Here is a 17188-nt window from a genome sequence, read left to right on the forward strand (position 1 = left end):
TAAATGGCTTACACTCTCTTTTGATGTAAAAATCTACATATTTTTGTATTCACATGTAATGATTAAAGGGAAACAAATTTAAGGAAGATATATTGTGGCCAATTTCTTTTATGACTGGAACAAAAACATTCTTAATTAAAACCACAAAGCTCCAAAAATAGCACGGACTTTCACAACATTTCAATACTCTGTGGGAAAAATGCTATGTCTTAGCTTACAGCCCCAAAGTCACTGCATCAACAGGATCCCACGGAGTTCTGGTAGGAAAGACTAAGGACACAAAAAAGATACTTTTTTCAGCAGCTAAACTGCGCTAATTTTTAATTCATCTGTGGCACAGGCACAGCCAGAGCTGCTAACAAAATACAAAGCACAGTTCAAAATGAAAAGATAATAAAAAATGAAGAAATCTGCCGTTCCTTAAATCTGCTGCTGCACATCACCTGAGTCAGACAGCAACAGAACCTTCAGGATTATAACCCAGCACAACATTCTCACACAAAATACAGAAAATATGTATTTACAGGTCTGTATTCAACCTTACAAGACTTCTGGAGTCTGGTTACACTGAAACAAGCTGTCCAACTGAAAGTGTAACTTTATGAATAAGCAGCAGCCAAGGCCCAAAATAGAACAAATAAAACATCTGTGCCACCATCCGCGCTCCAAGCCTGTCTCTACAGCTGCGAGCTCCCTGCCCTGCTCTACACAGAACTAACTCGGGGTGTTAGCACACAAGCTGATGGACAGCAGGAACAAAAATTGAAAAAAAAGAATCAGTAAATAAAGTGCCTGTTCTTGACCTAGAAAATACTGGACACTTGTCCTTCTGGGATTCTTGAAGTTCTTACTGAAAACACAGAAAGAATTCAAAACACAGGGGTCTTTAAAGTGACTACACAAAGTCTACCTAGTTTTTTTTTCTGTTAATCTAGCAAACTCTATCTGAAATTACCAAGTAACATTTCAAAAACCACCAAAGCAAATTAAAACAAAACAAAACACAGAAACAAGAAACAAAGCCTTAAGGGGCATCTGTTTTTCTACCTGAACAAACCAGCAATGGGTTTTGTGAAGCCAGGCACAACATTCATTCAGCCCAAGCCCCCGGGTTCCCCGGCATGTCATCATTCCAGGCCTGTCAAATTTGATAACACTCTTTGTATGTTTGGAGGCACACCATCCATTCAAGGAAACGAACATGTGATTTGTTGTCGTGACAGCTATCACAACTCAGCACAAGAACATACCATACAGCCATGTATCTTTCCTTCTGCATTACAAGGTTCAAAAATACTTTCCTCAGCGGCATCCGCAACATCAGTAGGATGTCAAATCAGAAGTGACTTCGTCTGGAGCAGCCCATGATGGCACTGAAGCCAAGTTAGGACACGCAATGGGTGTAGAAGAAGACAAATGTAATGAATACGCTGCTATTATGAGAGCAGAAAGGAAAAATACAGACACAGTATGCTACACTGAAGGTGCTCCCAGTGCATTAAAACCAGGTCATGCCAATCAATACCTGGAATCCCTCTCCGCTGTTATCAGTGCCAGGCTTTGATAAACGGGAGGCTTAATTTATTGCTGTTCCTTAAAACGTTTGATTAGTCCAGAATGCCCCAAAGAAATTCCGAGTAACACACCAATTTAACCCTCCACGGGTAGAATAAGTTTTAGTTGGATTTGTTTATAGTCCATCCATCCTCCATCCTCAGACTAAATTCAACAAGGAAAAGTTAGAAAATTATTTACACCCATACATTTAACTTACATTTCAAATACTTAACAATACTCCTTTCCCAAAACTGCCCATCCTGCAATGGTCTATTCTTCTGAATAAGTTCTGTTCTCAATTACTATTCTTTAATGTAAGAAAAAAAGGACTCATTTTTAATAGTTTACTCATTTATTTTCTTTAAAACACAAAAAAAAGCACAAAAAAGGAAAACAAAATCCTACGAAGATTTTTAAAACACCACTGCTAGCAGACCATCTGCTCACTCCAGCAAAAGCAGAAAGCACCTTCTTACTAACCCCTCCTCCCACTGCCTTGAAGTTTGACTGCTTCCCCAGATTTGCATCGAGCTGCTCCAGTGTAACCCATCCAAAGACAGCCAAGAGAGGCCTACAGCAGCTGCTGGCACCCTAGTAGGAAGGGACTCGGTGTACCTGCTTTGGGAAGAGAGGCATCAGCTGTAAACAAACTGCATTATGCCTACAGTTTCTCCTTATTAAGGCCTCGAAGTGAATACATTTCTAGAATGCAAAGAACTGCAAAAGGGGCAGAAAGCAAAAACTTGTCTTTCCATCAAAGAAATAATAACTGTGTAATACAACAGCCATCTAACCTATAGTAATCTCTCTGCTCAATTATTTTTGATCAATTTTGGCTAAAACGAGCAAACATGATCTGCACACATCCAAACAGAAGGCTTCAGGTACCTGCTGACATGAGAGCCATAGAGAACATCCTACCTGTCGAAACAGCACAACCTGCTGAAACATCATGGTAATGAGTTACCATCCAGCTATAACCCACACTTGGGCTTCAAAATCATTTTATAAACTTGTTTTTAAATATTTATTTTATTTCACTTGCTTTTTTTTTTTTTAAATAAAGGAGATTGCCTGCTTTTATGATCATACTAAATACACCAGGATTTCTACAATAAAAATTCACCTATCCGCTACTGGGGGTGCATCTCAACATCTGTTTTCACACTGATCAATACAACTGCACATACTCTGCAGTCGATAACTTAGATGAGTTAAGAACGAGCAAACCTGGAGAGAGTTTCTTCAGCTTAAGACTAAAAACGCACCTACATTTCACTTATTTTGCAGTATTGTCTCATTGTTATGAGAAGCAACATTTTGTAATTATTCAAGTACCTATCACAAGTCCCAGTATGTTCATCCCACTGTCTGTTTTCCAGAGTAATCAATATTAGTTACAAGTCACCATATTAACACTCGTTAATGAGATCAGGACCAAAAGCAGCACAACAAACCTACAGAGGGAAAAAGCCTCCAAGCCACACAGTTTCTACTACTTTGAACACTGGATACTCTAGCATGTCTGAGCATCCGCTCTAACAGATGTTTCTCCCAACAATATTTCTAAAACAGTTTATATGCTTAATCTAATGCCTGAAATGGTTATTTATGTCTCACTTGCACAACGTATCTGACTGGTTTGATCCTAAAATTTACAATAAAAACATACCCTGCCAAGCCACCTCACTGTATGCAAAGCTATCTATACTGTCTTTAAAATACAAATTCACTTTGTTAACAGTGAGAGACAAACTCATTTGTTGTGTCACATGTAATTAACGGAATATAAAAATATGTACTTTATATCTCAGCGCACTTCCAATTTACTCATTTCATTAGCATTTATGAAATAATTAAGAATCCTTATGATGGGGAATAAAAAATTACTCTAGGAACAAAACAACTTCACACTTGGAAGAATCACTTAACCCACCACTGAACAGAGCAACAGATTAATTGGGCAGAACATAGATGACTAAGTTAACGATTGCTAATGGGTCTAATTGAATCCGCAAGAAAAAATTCAACACACCTACCTAAAATAGAAAAAAAAAAATCTAAGTACACCTGGGCCAATCTTCACAACTTTGTGAAGCAAAAAAAACATTTTTCAAAAGGCAGAAGTGACACACAGCATCTTTTTCAGAAGACTGTACAACAGCCTGCTGGTTAAATTAACCATATAGGCATCATTTGTATGCTTTAAGAGGAAGGAACAACGCTATCTGCCATAGCACAAGCACCGTCCCCATTTCCCATGAAGGCCTTCCAATAGAGGAAGTATTAGGGATACCTGACTTTCAGCAGCTGGAGATACTCTCACCACGCGGAAGCTACTGTTTAGCAACATTTCTGTATGCCTAGTAATCACAAGGATAAAGCATATTGTCCAAAAGTTTATTATTTCAGCAGAAACAGACAGCAGCTTGCCTGCAGAGTGCACCTCAGCTCTCTGCACAGCCTCTCTAACACACAAGATCAACTGAGCACTGTGTCCAGCACCTCACCACACATCTCATCAGCCAACCCAGCAGTACCTTGCTTTCATCCACACTTTCCTTCCACCGTCTCCCTTTCTGAGAGCACAGGGGAGAAGAAAGGGTGGGGAACAGCCATGGTGGAGACACTTCGAGCTCCCTGGAGCCAACGGAAAGTACTTTTTAGAACATATGTAGCCTTCAGACTCAAAGACATCTTGGGTTTGATTGTGAACCTGTCACAAGTATAAAGTGAAGAGCGCTTGCCTCTGAGAGTCTGAAGCAGCTTTTATGCTCACATAGTATGAAAAAGGAGATACCTGCGGTAGCGTTCTGCTGCTGCTCGAGGCAACAACCAGCAAACTGCACTATCTGAACACCACTTTCCCAGTTGCCAATGTTGTAGTTACTCCTGAGGAAACCCAGGAGCACTGTGAGCAAGGGAATAACATGTCAGCAGCCACACACACACACACACACACAAAACAACAAAAAAAAGCAAAGCCTGGAAACAAAGCAGATGCTGCTGACCTTGTCCGTCTTCTTTAGCACACTGTAGATGTGAGGTGACACATAAGAGTGCAAACACCTTAACACCACCACACTGCTAGGCAAGGAAATAGGGAGAGAACAGTGAAGAGGAAAGGAACAAGCACTCCTTTCAACGCAGGAGCACGCCGAAGTCTGGAGTTTTGGATTTAGCATACATTTAACAGTAAGGACATAACATAAGGGACCAGCCAGACAGCCATGGACTAACTCTGCTGCTGTTTTTGGTGAAACACAGCAGAAGAGATTTTGCAGACCATTGTATTGTAACAGCAATCGGAAATACTATTTTGCAGAGGTAAAACACTCAGATGACAGCTAACCATACACTGACAGAATAACTGCAGGGAGAGCTGACGGTACAGCAAGCCCTGATCTGCTTCATGGCCTATATACAGATATTTGCTAATTACAACCGTAGTCTTAGCAGTACAGGTGCCTCCTATGCCTGCATTTATGCAGCGCTCCCAGAAGCAACATCATCTAGCTGAGTTTCAAGGAGAAAGTCAGATACGAGGACAGGGCTGCTGCTGCCAACCAGGGTGGGACGCACAACTCCAATCCCAGAGCTGAAAAATATCAGTATCTCCGAGTTACAAACTGATTTCGTTCCAAACACACACACATCGAACTACAAACATCTCCTCTGTGGTACTGATGCCGACAAGCAGCGGCAGAAACACGTTCGTTAAGAAGCCCTGATTGAGCTTGGCCCTTCTGAACGCCTCCGTGCCCGGCCGCAGATGACATAAGCCACGCTCGGCCGGCCCATGGAGGTTTGTTTTTATAAAGGGCACCGGCGCGTTGCACGTGAGGAACCCGCACACAATGCGCGGCCACAACAGCAGCAGCAGCGCTTCCTCGGGAGCACTTCACCGCACACAAAAGGAGCGGAGTTGGCGCAAGTTCCGAACTAACAAAAGAACACGGCAACTCCGATGCTCGCAGCGAGCCACAAAGACGTAACAAACCCCGAGCTAGCGGAGCCCTGAGGAGGCAAACTCCAGCAGAGGACTGGCAGTTCCCGTGCTCGGGCAGCTTCCCACACAAGGCACGGCGAGCGGAGGAAGAGCCGATTCCCACCCCAACCCCCCCGAGACGCGCTTCCTGGGCACGCAACGTGTCATTCCAACTTTTTTATTTTTGATTTTTTGATTTTTTTTGGGGGGTGGCACTGCTGAAGAAACACTCCGCTTTTTCACCCCTCCCCGCCACCACCCCCCCACCGGAAAACTTTCCGGCCGTGCCCCGGCTACGAGGAACCCCTCCGCCTCCCCGGCCCAACTTCTCCTTTGTGCCGACACAAAGCGGCGGCTGTCATGCGCCCGCCGGGCCCCTTCCCTCTCCCCCCCAACCCCATGGCCGCCACCTGCCCCCTCCCCGGGGAGCCCCCGCCCAGGTGCCCTCCGCCTCTCCCCTCCCTTCCCCCCGCCGCCCTGCCCCCCACCGGCCGCCACAAGTTTGCGGCGGCCCCGTCCCGCCCTCCCGCGGGGCGCGCTCACCTCGGCCCGGCCCGGCCCGGCCCGGCCGGTGGGAGCGGGGCGGAGCGGCGCGGCGCGGGGAGGCTCCCAGCTCCCAGCCCGGGCGGGCTCCGCTTCTTTGTCTCCTCGGCGGCGGTACCCGGGTGCTCGCTCGCTCCCCCCCCCTCCGCTTCCCTCTTCTTCCCTTCCACGGGCGGATGCGGGCTGCGGGCTGCGTGCTCCGAGAGGGGCCGGCTCTTCCTCTTCCTCCTCCGGACGCGTTCAAGGCCCCGGCCCTCGGCGGCTCCGCTCCCTGCCTCCCTCAGCCGCCGGCGGCCCCGGCCCCTCCTCCGCCCGATCGACCGCCCGCCCCCCCCCCGAGCACAGCCCCCGCCTCCGCCCTGCCCTTCCTGCCGCTGCCGCTGCCGGGATCGCGCGGGAGGAGCTCCCCGGGCTCCCCCTCGCGCTCCGGGAGTGCCGCCGCTTCCTCCGCCCGCCCCCGCCCTTCCTTCCCCCACCTCCCGCCGCAGGAAGGCCCGGCCCGGCCCGGCCCGGCCCGGGGTTGGGGGGTGCTTCCCGGCTTTCCCGATCGCGAGAGCCCGGGGAAAGTGCTCAGAGAAACGGGGCTCGTGTTGCGTATGGAGCCGGTAACTGCTCTCCCCGTGGAAAGGGCATCTGTCGTGGAAACTGCCCCTTAATAGCTGAACCGTGTGCCGTTTGTAGGTGTGAGGCGTGGCTGCATCTCTGTCTCCCCTCGGCAGCCTTTGTGCTGAAGTTAAGGGGCTTGTTGGCTTTCTGCCCTTACAAAAAAACCCTCTGCCACAAGACTGTGGCCTTCTGGAAAGCTGCCCTGCTGCCATGTGCACACAGTCATAGGATGGTTTGGTTTGGAAGAAACCTTTTAAGGTCATCTAGTTCCCACCCCTCTGCTATAGGTAGAATATGCCTCCAGGTTGCTCAGAGCCCCACCCAGCCTGGGCTTCAGTGCTTCCAGGGAGGGGGCATCCACAGCCTCAGCAGACATGAATGATCAAAGCCAGCATTTACCACAAGGGCTTCAAGATGACCTGCTGGTGTTGGGAGTGAAATCAGTGGTGGGGTGAAGGACCAACTCAATGAAATCATGGTGTAGGACCTGGTTCCAGCCAGGGCCCTGTGGCACAGAATCATAGAATAACTTGTGTTGGAAAGGACCACACAGCACAGCCAGCCCCACTCCCTGCCATGAGCAGGGCTGCCCCCACCAGCTCAGGATGCCCAGGGCCTCGTCCAACCTGGCCTCGTGCACCTCCAGGGATGGGGCACCACAGGTTCTCTGGGCAGCTGTGCCAGCACCTCACCGCCCTCTGAGGAAAGGATTTCTTCCTAACATCTAACTTTAATCTCCCCTCTTCTAGTTTGAAACTGTTCCCACTTGTCCTATCGCTATTAAACTGTGTAATGAGTTGATGTTCCTCCTATTTGTAAGCTCTCTTCAAATACTGGAAGGTGCAATGAGGTCTCCCTGGAGCCTACTCCACACTGAACAAGCCCAGATCCCTCAACCTTTCTTTGTAAGAGAGGTGCTGCAGCCCTCTAACCATCTTTGTATCCCTCCTCTGGACCCACTCCAGATGTTCCACATCCCTCCTGTGCCCCAGACCTGGACATAGTACTACAGATGAGGCCTCCTAAGGGCAGAGTAGTTTTGCTGACCCATAGTGTGTATTTGTGCTGCTAGGCGATATGAAATTAGAAGGGTTTGTCCTTGTGTGGGCAGCCAGGTAGTTGAAGAAGGAAAAGTCAGTGCTGCAAACGGAAGTCACTTTGAGACGTTGAAAACAATTGATTTTTCAACAAAAACATCTCTTAAAGAAGAGATTTGAGCTCTACCAGTGCTGCTTTAGGCTTTTACCAGCTCATTATTCGTTATTAAACGCACAAACTCAAATCAAACTCAACAAGTCCAACAAAATACTGTCTTGTTTCACTGACTAATGCAGAATTTAATGGAGAGAACTTCATACCGATTTTCAACCAGTTACAAAAATACATATTATGAGATTTTCCCATGTTCTGGTTTGAAATAGTTCAGAAATCTGTGAATAAATCCCTCTTCCCCTTGAGAACTTGTACTGGTTCTTTCAGCATTTAATTGATGGTTTCAGAACCCTTGGTTCCCTTTCACATGCCTGCTAGATAAAACTGAAAGGAAAATGTGGCATCTTGTTTCTTCCACGAAGGACTTAGTGTGCACTTCAGGGAGGAACAGAAAACCACTTTGTTTTCAACTCCTTTTGTGCTCACTCTTGACTTTGATTTGGAAGAGTTTTAGTCTCCCCTTATGAACCATAACTTGACCCTGCATTATTTGGAGCTGGGAAATATTTGGTGTCCCAGGAATGGAAATTTACATGCTTCTGCATGGCCTCTGCCTCACTGTGAGGTGAGGCCTCTCTCAAGCTTCCCTCCGGGCCTCGGCCTGCGGAGGTTTAGGCTGAATTTAGCTAGGTTTGCCCATGTAATGACTTTCAGATAGTCTCTTGCTCCCGGAATGAGATATGCTGCAGGAGCAATAATGGAGAAGTGAATTACTCCCGCTCTTGTTTACATTCGTAGCACACAGTTTGATTTCTAGGGTTTCTTTTCTTTTCGTTTTTTCCTTAGGTTCTGTCCTTTCTTGCCACACCCTGCAGATTTCATCACACAAAAATCTCCTGTTTAGTCATTTATTCTACAGCACCACAGAGCTGAGGATGTGCAGGGAGGACAGCAGGAGCACTCCAATGCTCCAGTTCATGTGAGACCTCCAAAATTATGCTGCAACATAACAAATGGGCAGCGGAGCTCAGAGCTTTCCAGGTACCTGAAAAAAAAATGATGAAACACACCTAGTTTTGGCTAATAGCTAATTGGATTTATGGAAGAAAAATGTTTTAAAAGCTGGGATTTGAATGAATTCATTGTCTTCTGGCAAATGACTGATTTAAGGACTTTGAAGCATTCTATTTTTAAATATATTTAATTACATGAAGAAAGAGCCATTAAAGCTGTTTTTGCCAAACTGTGGCTTATGGCAAACTGAAAATGCTGTAGAAAGGGACTGGAGTGGTATGTTGAAGGGTGCTCTGATTGCCTGCTGAAAGTGTCCTTTTGTTTCACCAGCAAAAGAGACCGTGCTGTTGCTTGGAGTAGTAATTCAAAATGTTGAGCCTTCTGAAATATTAATGTAAACTTTTTGAAATATCATAATTAGCTGTTATCTCTGGAATAACTGTTATTAAAAATATCTGACTGCTTGTGATTCGAATGAGGATTACATTCTAAATATGAGAAGATGATAAATTTGGGGGGATATGTGCATACATGAAATCAGTACATTATGTGGTGGGCATGCTATTTTGTATAGAGAAAGTAAATATGCAAAGCATATACTTTTGCATATGCATAAGAGTGGTGCAGTCCTTAGAAACTATATACACAGGAGAGAACAGCATGAATATTTCTCCCGGCCTAAGGCTATAACTGTATAGTAAAAATAAAAGCAAAAATCGTTTGGAAATAGAAAGATGTTTCTTCATCTTGGTTAAAGAAACAGTATACTTCACACCACTCTTAGAATAGAGTTACATGCAAACGACAGTTCTAAAGGTTTTGTGACACTTATTTTGCAGTGACTTAATAATAGCAGTAATTTGCACAAGAGGCTGAGAAAAACAAGCTTTTTTTTTTCCATTTTGCTTTTATTTCTTTCTTTTTCTTTTTTACATCCCGTTTTCCACTCCCTATGTATTGCTACCTGTGCTGCTCAGCAGAGTGCTATATTCCCCTTGACCAGAACTCAGCTGTAATCAAAACCACAGGCTCCATTCTTACAGATGTAACACATGCTAATGAATTTACATCTCAGAGTGGCAAGAACATGACTACTGTCTCTGAGACAAAGCTTCCTCCATGTTCTGTGCAAGTAGCTCACCCTTTACCCAGACACTTCAGTTTTTCTTATTGGCTGTTCATTCTGGACTCTGAGTTTATACGTTCTCCTTAAGACCAGCATGAGGACATCAGAAGGAGAAATGCTGTGTTAAAATCTGGAAAATGGTGTTGTTCAGTTTGGATACGGATGGCAAAGGCATTCTGCATCTCTGTGTTAGTTCACTGGAGAGAAAATATATCTAAATGTAAATATACCCTTTTTTTAAAATAACTACTCCTCCTTTTCCAGTACCTTCTTTTAAAGGAATCCGTGTCTTAATAAACTCCGTATATACAAGTGGTCTTGTAATACTATGACACTAAGAGATGGAGAGGTAAAGACACACAAGATATTCCAGAAAATCAAAAACAACAACAACAAAAACCAACACCATATTGGCTTCTAATTCTCTCTAATCTTAAAAAAAAAAAAAAAGTTTCATTTTTATAGTATCTTTCAGAAAAAAAATCCCAGCTTACAATTAAGTTATTTTTAAAATACTGAAAGCCACTGTGTTTTCTTCATCTCAAAAAAAAAAAATCACCTTCTTAAAAAAGGGTTTCTGTTGCCACATACTTTCTGCTTAAATCTTATGCTTGATTCCTCTGCACATGAAGGGAAATTACATGGCCTCTGCCAATGGAGGATGGATCCCCAATACTCAATTAGTTACTGCTGAGTCACTTAAGTATATATGCACAATGATTCTGATTCAGCCTGACAGTAACACAGCTGCTTTTCTCACTTGCTACATGACTGCTGCATCTTCAATGACATTTACAGAAAAACATTGAGGGGAAGAACATGTCCTCAGAGCTGAAAATACATCCAAATTCTTCTATTCAAGTAGTTTTGGCCCTTGAATAGAAGAATTTGGATGTATTTTCAGCTCTGAGGACATGTATCTTCCCGCTCAATGTTTTTCTGAAATATCTTTTGTAGACAGTTGCTAAGTATCAGTGTATTTCTGCAAGGAAAACAATCCAGTGTTCTGGGCTTTGGAAATGTCAGGGCCCTTGATTCTCCTGTTTATTTAAAAGTGGAAATGCACTGAGGGATGTATTTTGAACTCTATTCAAAGGTTAAAACTGATCTTTCATATAGTTCTGAAATTCAAAATATTGCTGCTAAATGGCTTGACTCTGCAGTGTAATCTCTGCTTTGCATTTAAATACCAAATCCTATTGGGGCTGGCTGCTAAGCAGGTTGTGGAGACATGGTCATTGCATCTCCCAGCCACTTCTCCAGGTAGGAGGGCAACCCCAACTTGTGGCAGGGAGATGTGAGAGCTGAGCGAGAGCCACACAGTGCATGGGGCGTGCTGCCAAGGTGGATGATGTTGGCAGAGTTAAATTACCCACGCTGGACTTCGCTCAGGGCTGAGAGCTGACAGTCCTTTCTCAAGGGGAAAAGCATGTGGGGAGAGGCAACAGAAGCAAAACAGAGCAGGTTACACCTTACTCGGAGAGCAGCAGGCTGTATGACTGACTTACAGATTGCACAGTGGTTTGTTTCTTGGCAAGGGGGTGTTTATCCCTCCTGATGGAGGGTGAGGCTCACCCCAGTGGGCCTTTGCCAAGCTCCCACTGAAGCTTCCTCAGGGACCACTGGCTGCAGCCCTGAAGGGCCAACTCCAGGTGCAAGAGGTGACTTCGCTATTCAAGCTCTACCAGTGTCAGAGTCTCACAAACCATGATGCTCTACTTGACTGCAGAGAAGGAAGCAAATAGTCCTTATCAGCCTTCCCAGGTCTTTTATAAAAAATGATGATTAATCATAGCCACTGCCTTTGAGAACTATATCACCAGTTGCTTTAGTACTGCCATCATCATACACAACACCTGGTATCTCTTAGAGCACCAAGAAGAGTAAGGTTATGCAAGAAGCTTCATTTTCATAAAATGTTTTCACCCTTCGTGGCTGCCAGGGAAAGTTCCTATCAGCTTAGAAACCTGTAGATAAAGAAAAATCAATGTGCTTTTAAATCAGGACTTTACATTAGTTTCATGGTTTGTGGTGTCCTGGATGAACTTTTGAATGCTTGAGCTGGCAATTCTGAATCAGGTCAGAAACTGGAAGGGTTTTTCCTCTATTACACGCCAGCATGAAGTTCAGCTTCATGCAGTATTTTGTACTTTAACATGTAATGCAGATTGTTAACATGAGGTTTTAGTCTGTTGTCTATGCAGATCTACAATCTACACAGATCAGACATCCCCCACAGCCTACACAGATCATCCCCGTATCTGCTTTGTCTGGTTCAGGAAATATGAAGCTGCAGTCTGTATTTTACATTTCAATCCAGAATTAAGACAAAAAGACAATCAGTGTAAAGTGATGGCAGAAAGTATGATTTTCCCTTCATCTACATGATCTGCAACAGCAGGAGCTAAAAACACAATGGATGAAACAAAATGGCACCTGCTTCTGATGGAAAACTTCAGGATGTTTTTAAAATTCTTTCTTCACCTTACAGAATTTATGTTCTCCACACTGAACAAATGAGGTCACCCTTGTTTTCTAATGAGTAATGTATTTCAAAACATTGGAGGAAGACAAAATAATAAAAACATAACTTCTGTTGCTTCTTTTGTCAAGGATGTTTTTAAGTAGGGTTCATTACACAGGGGAGAACTCCAAGTGGCTGTAACTAGATGTGACTTTAAATTCATCATCTGGATATACAAGGTGATATACCACTATTTCCAGTAGAACTGGTAGGTAATTATTGCAAAATACTCTGTACTCCGGTATTTGTCTGTCACTCAGCAAATAACCCCAGTCACCATTGTGGAATTAATTGAATAGTACATCAGTACAATCAATTGCTGCCGTAACTAATTAAAATTAGAATTAGCTCAAAGAAAAATAGTATAAGGAACTAACATGACCGAGGGAGAAATTGTCCTGTGACTCCATCAGTTATAATTTAAATTGCTGAACGATTATTCGTAATAGAAAAACTGAATACAAGGCAGCAATGTAAAAAACACCAGTCAAATACAAATTGTACATAAAAGAATCAGAAAACACTCAATTGTTAAGTTGATAAATGCAGTTTGTTAACTGAAATCAAGATAAAGTTGGATTTATTTAAAATTTTGATTGTATTTTAAGTAGATCTTATTCTCTGCACATCTCATTATTTTAAGGAAAAAAAAGCTTATTTTTAGTTGTCACAGAAGAGCTGATAAAATAATCAGGTTGCAGGATATGGCTATATGTTTCCTGGTTTTTTGGCTGGTTTTCTTTTCTTTTCTTTAGCTTTAAAGCAATCCATTTTTCAACAGCTACTGCAAAGACAGCAGCCTGGCAATAGCAAATGGTTGAGCATATCTAACCTCAGATCTGCTCTACCACCATTCTTTTAGCTGATCTCTATTACATACAGGTATTGTCTAGAGACAAGAGAAATAATTCAGAAATCAGTGTTCTTGGCTTTGTTTTCTATCTGTCACTGTCACCAAAGTGCTCTATGGCTTTACCTTAGTCAGTAAAGCTTGGGCAATTTAGCTCTCCTGTGTTTTATGTGATTATAGTTCACCAGGATGATGGAGGGCTAATTTGTAGATGTAAAGCATGGTGGGTGCTGTGTACAGGCGGTACATTTCAGTGCTGTGACTCCATCATGGCTGAGTCAATTCTGATTTAGTTGAAAATTCCAGCACTCAGCTGATATGGATCAGGTGCTTTTTATTTGTTTATTTATTTTAAGATGGGGTGGATCTGTTGGATTTATAGTTTTGTCACTCATTAGGCAAATATTTGTGTCATACTAACATAAGTCAAGGCGTATTTATCTGCAGTGTATGAACTTACATGGGCATATGAAATAAAAAGAATCTGGGCGTGCGTCTGAGCCAATGTCATCTCCCAGACGAGGAGGAGAAGCTGACAGCATTCTTCAGAACAAATCCTTCTGCTGGCAAGAAATAGGCGACACCAGGCAAATGGTCCTCATAGTTCTGCAAATTCCTGGTTTGAAATGTCACCATTCTCAGTGCCAGACTCCTCTTCAGCAGAGGTCTGCCGTCAGGCAGGGGGATGTGGAGCAGGTGGCCAGATGCCGTGTTGCTGCCATCCTCAGAACACCAGAAAGAAAATCATGAAATCATAGGATCATAGAATGACTTGGGTTGGAAAGCACCTCTAAGATCATCTAGTCACAGTGCCTTGCTGTGGGCAGGGTTGCCACCCACTGGATCAGGCACCAGATCAGGTTGCAGTGGTCTATTGCATCAAGGAGCTGTTTGACCTAGCACTGACAGGTTCTGTTCTGAGTTTTAAATTACCTACGCATCAACATTTCAATGCATGTGAAATTAGTCATTTCTCACAAACGTTCACATGGTGTCTTCCTCTTGATCTTCTGGAAGGCTTTCTGCAGAGCTCACCACTACATCATCCTGCTGGGGTTTTCAGCTTGGTCTGTGCAGTCCCTTACTTGCAGAGCAAACAGTGGAGCAACTTAAATTGCAGTTCATCTGTTTTATATCAACATCAGTAGGTCCCGACAGGTCAGTCACCAACAGCCTGTGTGCTCTCTGCGCACCCCACAAAGCAGAGGGTTCATTCAGTCAGAGGGAAACCTGCAGAGAGCTGGAGGTCCTTCTCCCCCGCAGCCTCACCACATCCCTGTCAGCATGGCTGTAGCCAGTTGCCAACTCCAGAGCTCTGTGGGAGGGCGGGTGGGATAAACACTAACGGGGAGTGGTTGCATTCTCCCCATTCCTGCCCCAAGCCTCCCAGTCACCGGGCCCTCTCCACCAAAATACCCACGGGAGAGGAATTCCTGGGATTTAGCCAAGCCAGAGGGAATGTGCCTTTGGGTCTGGATGACATAGTTCTTGGAGATCTACAGATGTTACAGACGAGGCAGTTCTTTGCTCAGTGCAGCATGCCCCATGGTAGCATGGCTTGCGTTGGCAGCATCCTCTCCTGCTGAGTGCCTAACACTGTGCTACCATGTACCTTGGTGTATGCAACTTTAAACTGTTTACAGAAAAATGGCTTTCACTGATTTCATCTGTTCTTGCAGTTTCACCGTGAGTCACACAATATGGTGTGTACTTTTTGCTTTTTACTTAGAGACCAAACGGCCCAAATCCCATCTTTAGTTATGTTTTCTAGTCTTTACTTCTTTCAGAGAAGAAAAAAAGCAACAAATAAAGTTTATTGCTGTCGAAGCTGAACATGTGTACTCTTAAGCTCTTTTTTTTTTCATTATGAGATAAATAAAAATAAGTCCACCATCACATTTTAACAGCTTATTGGGGTCATGAGCTATGAATACCAGTGGCTGATGGCCTGGTATCCATATTCTGAAACTTCTAAGTGTCTCCATGTGCGGACCCCAAAACTGTGTTACCTCCACTGGAAAGAGCAGTGGTGCTTCAGCTCCTCACAAGGGAGTTTGTGAGGCTTGGTGATCTTGCTTTGAGATTCAAGAAGGGAAAGCATTGAAGGAATGTAATGCTGTGTTTTCTCACATGCTTCTGAATACCTAGTTCTGAAGAAGAAACACAAAGCAGGGCCAGAGGGGACTGCTGTGGGATGCTTCTGAGATCTGGCTGCCTTCTAGCCCAGCATTTCACTTTCTGCCTTCAACCTGCCACACAGAAATGAAGTCAGCCTCACACTTCTGCCAAAGCTGAACCTGTTGAGAGCACTGATTACAATGAAAAACCTCTAACTCTTGCAGGGGGAACCCTTTTGCTTTTTGATAATGCTGGAGCCAGGAAGTCACTGAGTGAGAACAGCCCTCTGAGCTCTGATGCTCTGGAAAGCAAAATCAGTCTTGTTTTTCAGAATAGCACACTCAGGTCTATGGGCCAGGCTAACGGAAGGGTAAGTTATTTTCCCCACAGTTTGGCTAAAAGTGGCATAATTATGACCATTACTTTATCACAGTTGTTACCTTTGCAGTTGTAAACAAGAAGGCCTTGCCAATTTTCCACTCAATGGGAAAATTCTGTGTGCTTTGATAGCAATACACTGGAGACAGCACATAATGGAAATGCTATCATGGAGTGCCAGCTCGAAAAGAGAGGAAAATGGCTGAAGAATTAACTGTCAAATAACTTCTCTTTTTTCTCTTTTCTTTTTTCCCCTTGTTTTTCTTTTTTTTTAATTCCTTTTTACTTCTTTTTTTTCTTCTTCCTTTTTTCTTCTCCTTCTTCATAAGTCTATTTAGCAACAGCTATGGAAAACGATTTATTTATCAAATAGGCCTAGGCGATTCTTTTGCTTCCATTTAAGATTAGACCTGTGGCAAATCTAACAGCTATAATCTCAATGCGCTTCCAGCTTATGTCTTTTCTTGGTGTTAATTAAATATGCAAAAAGATAGACTTGTGTCCATGCAAATATCACAGAATTAAAGGTGCCATATCAGACTCAGCAGTCTGGGGAATATATCTGCAAGTGGATTTCTCTCAGATAAATGCTGTACTATTCATGTGTATCTCTGTGTGCCCTCTCCTGGCAAGCCCTTGCCTTCTGGCAGGCAGGTGTGCCATACACCAGGTAGCTCTCTGCTCCCTAGGTACATTGATACATACAGGGAAACCACGAGCCCCTTTTGGAGCTGTATTTTGTCCCAGTTCTTCTCCTGCAACAGTGCAAAGCTGTGTGTGTTCAGCCCATATAGCCCGAGTCCTCTTTAGTTCAGATTAATTATTTGCTGACCAACAATTGATTATTTGCAACAAATGCAGACTTTAGTTCAGACATTTGTGGTTTCCCCGGGGCTTATTCCTAGATTAAATCATAAATGTTTATACTCTGGTATGAAAAGTTTATTCAAAGCTAGGAGGGAATGCATCTAGTATGGACATATCCCCCAGTAGCTGCCATCTAGGCTGTATGTCAATACTAGGACAGCTGCCTATGTTCAGGAAAATGCTCATGTCTCTTTTTTTAATAAAGTTGTGCCAACATTCTTCACTCCTTAGAGACTCAGTGTGAGGCTGCAGTTGCAGCCAACAGAACAGTTGGCTCAGGAGAAAAAGGGGATGGCTCATGTTGCCATCCTCCCGTCCCAGCCCTCTCCACTGATTCTCTAGTGAGACCCAGAGATGACATCAGGATTGGGGATGGTCCCAGGCACGTGCCATGTGTTCTGGAATGAGACAGGAAGGTGTGGAATTGCCATGTTGGGTGTTGGCAACATAACAGCACACAGCCTG

General features: G+C 44.0%; 1 protein-coding gene across 2 annotated transcripts in view; it reads right to left on the reverse strand.

The window, feature by feature from the left end:
* Positions 1 to 6108, reverse strand: part of NCK2 (NCK adaptor protein 2) — an 81533-nt gene extending 75425 nt beyond the window's left edge. The window contains exon 1 of one of the 2 annotated variants that reach the window (XM_065741110.1): positions 6089 to 6108. The gene's annotated coding sequence lies outside the window, so the exon portion shown is untranslated. Of the gene's footprint in view, positions 1 to 1250; positions 1345 to 6088 lie in introns of those variants that run through there. The other variant, XM_065741111.1, reaches the window with a different exon arrangement.
* Positions 6109 to 17188: the final 11080 nt, after the last annotated feature.

This window comes from Cyrtonyx montezumae, unplaced genomic scaffold, assembly GCF_038088225.1.
Source record: "Cyrtonyx montezumae isolate F1298 unplaced genomic scaffold, pur_monq_1.0 scaffold_3, whole genome shotgun sequence".
In the NCBI taxonomy this organism is placed as follows: Eukaryota; Metazoa; Chordata; class Aves; order Galliformes; family Odontophoridae; genus Cyrtonyx; species Cyrtonyx montezumae.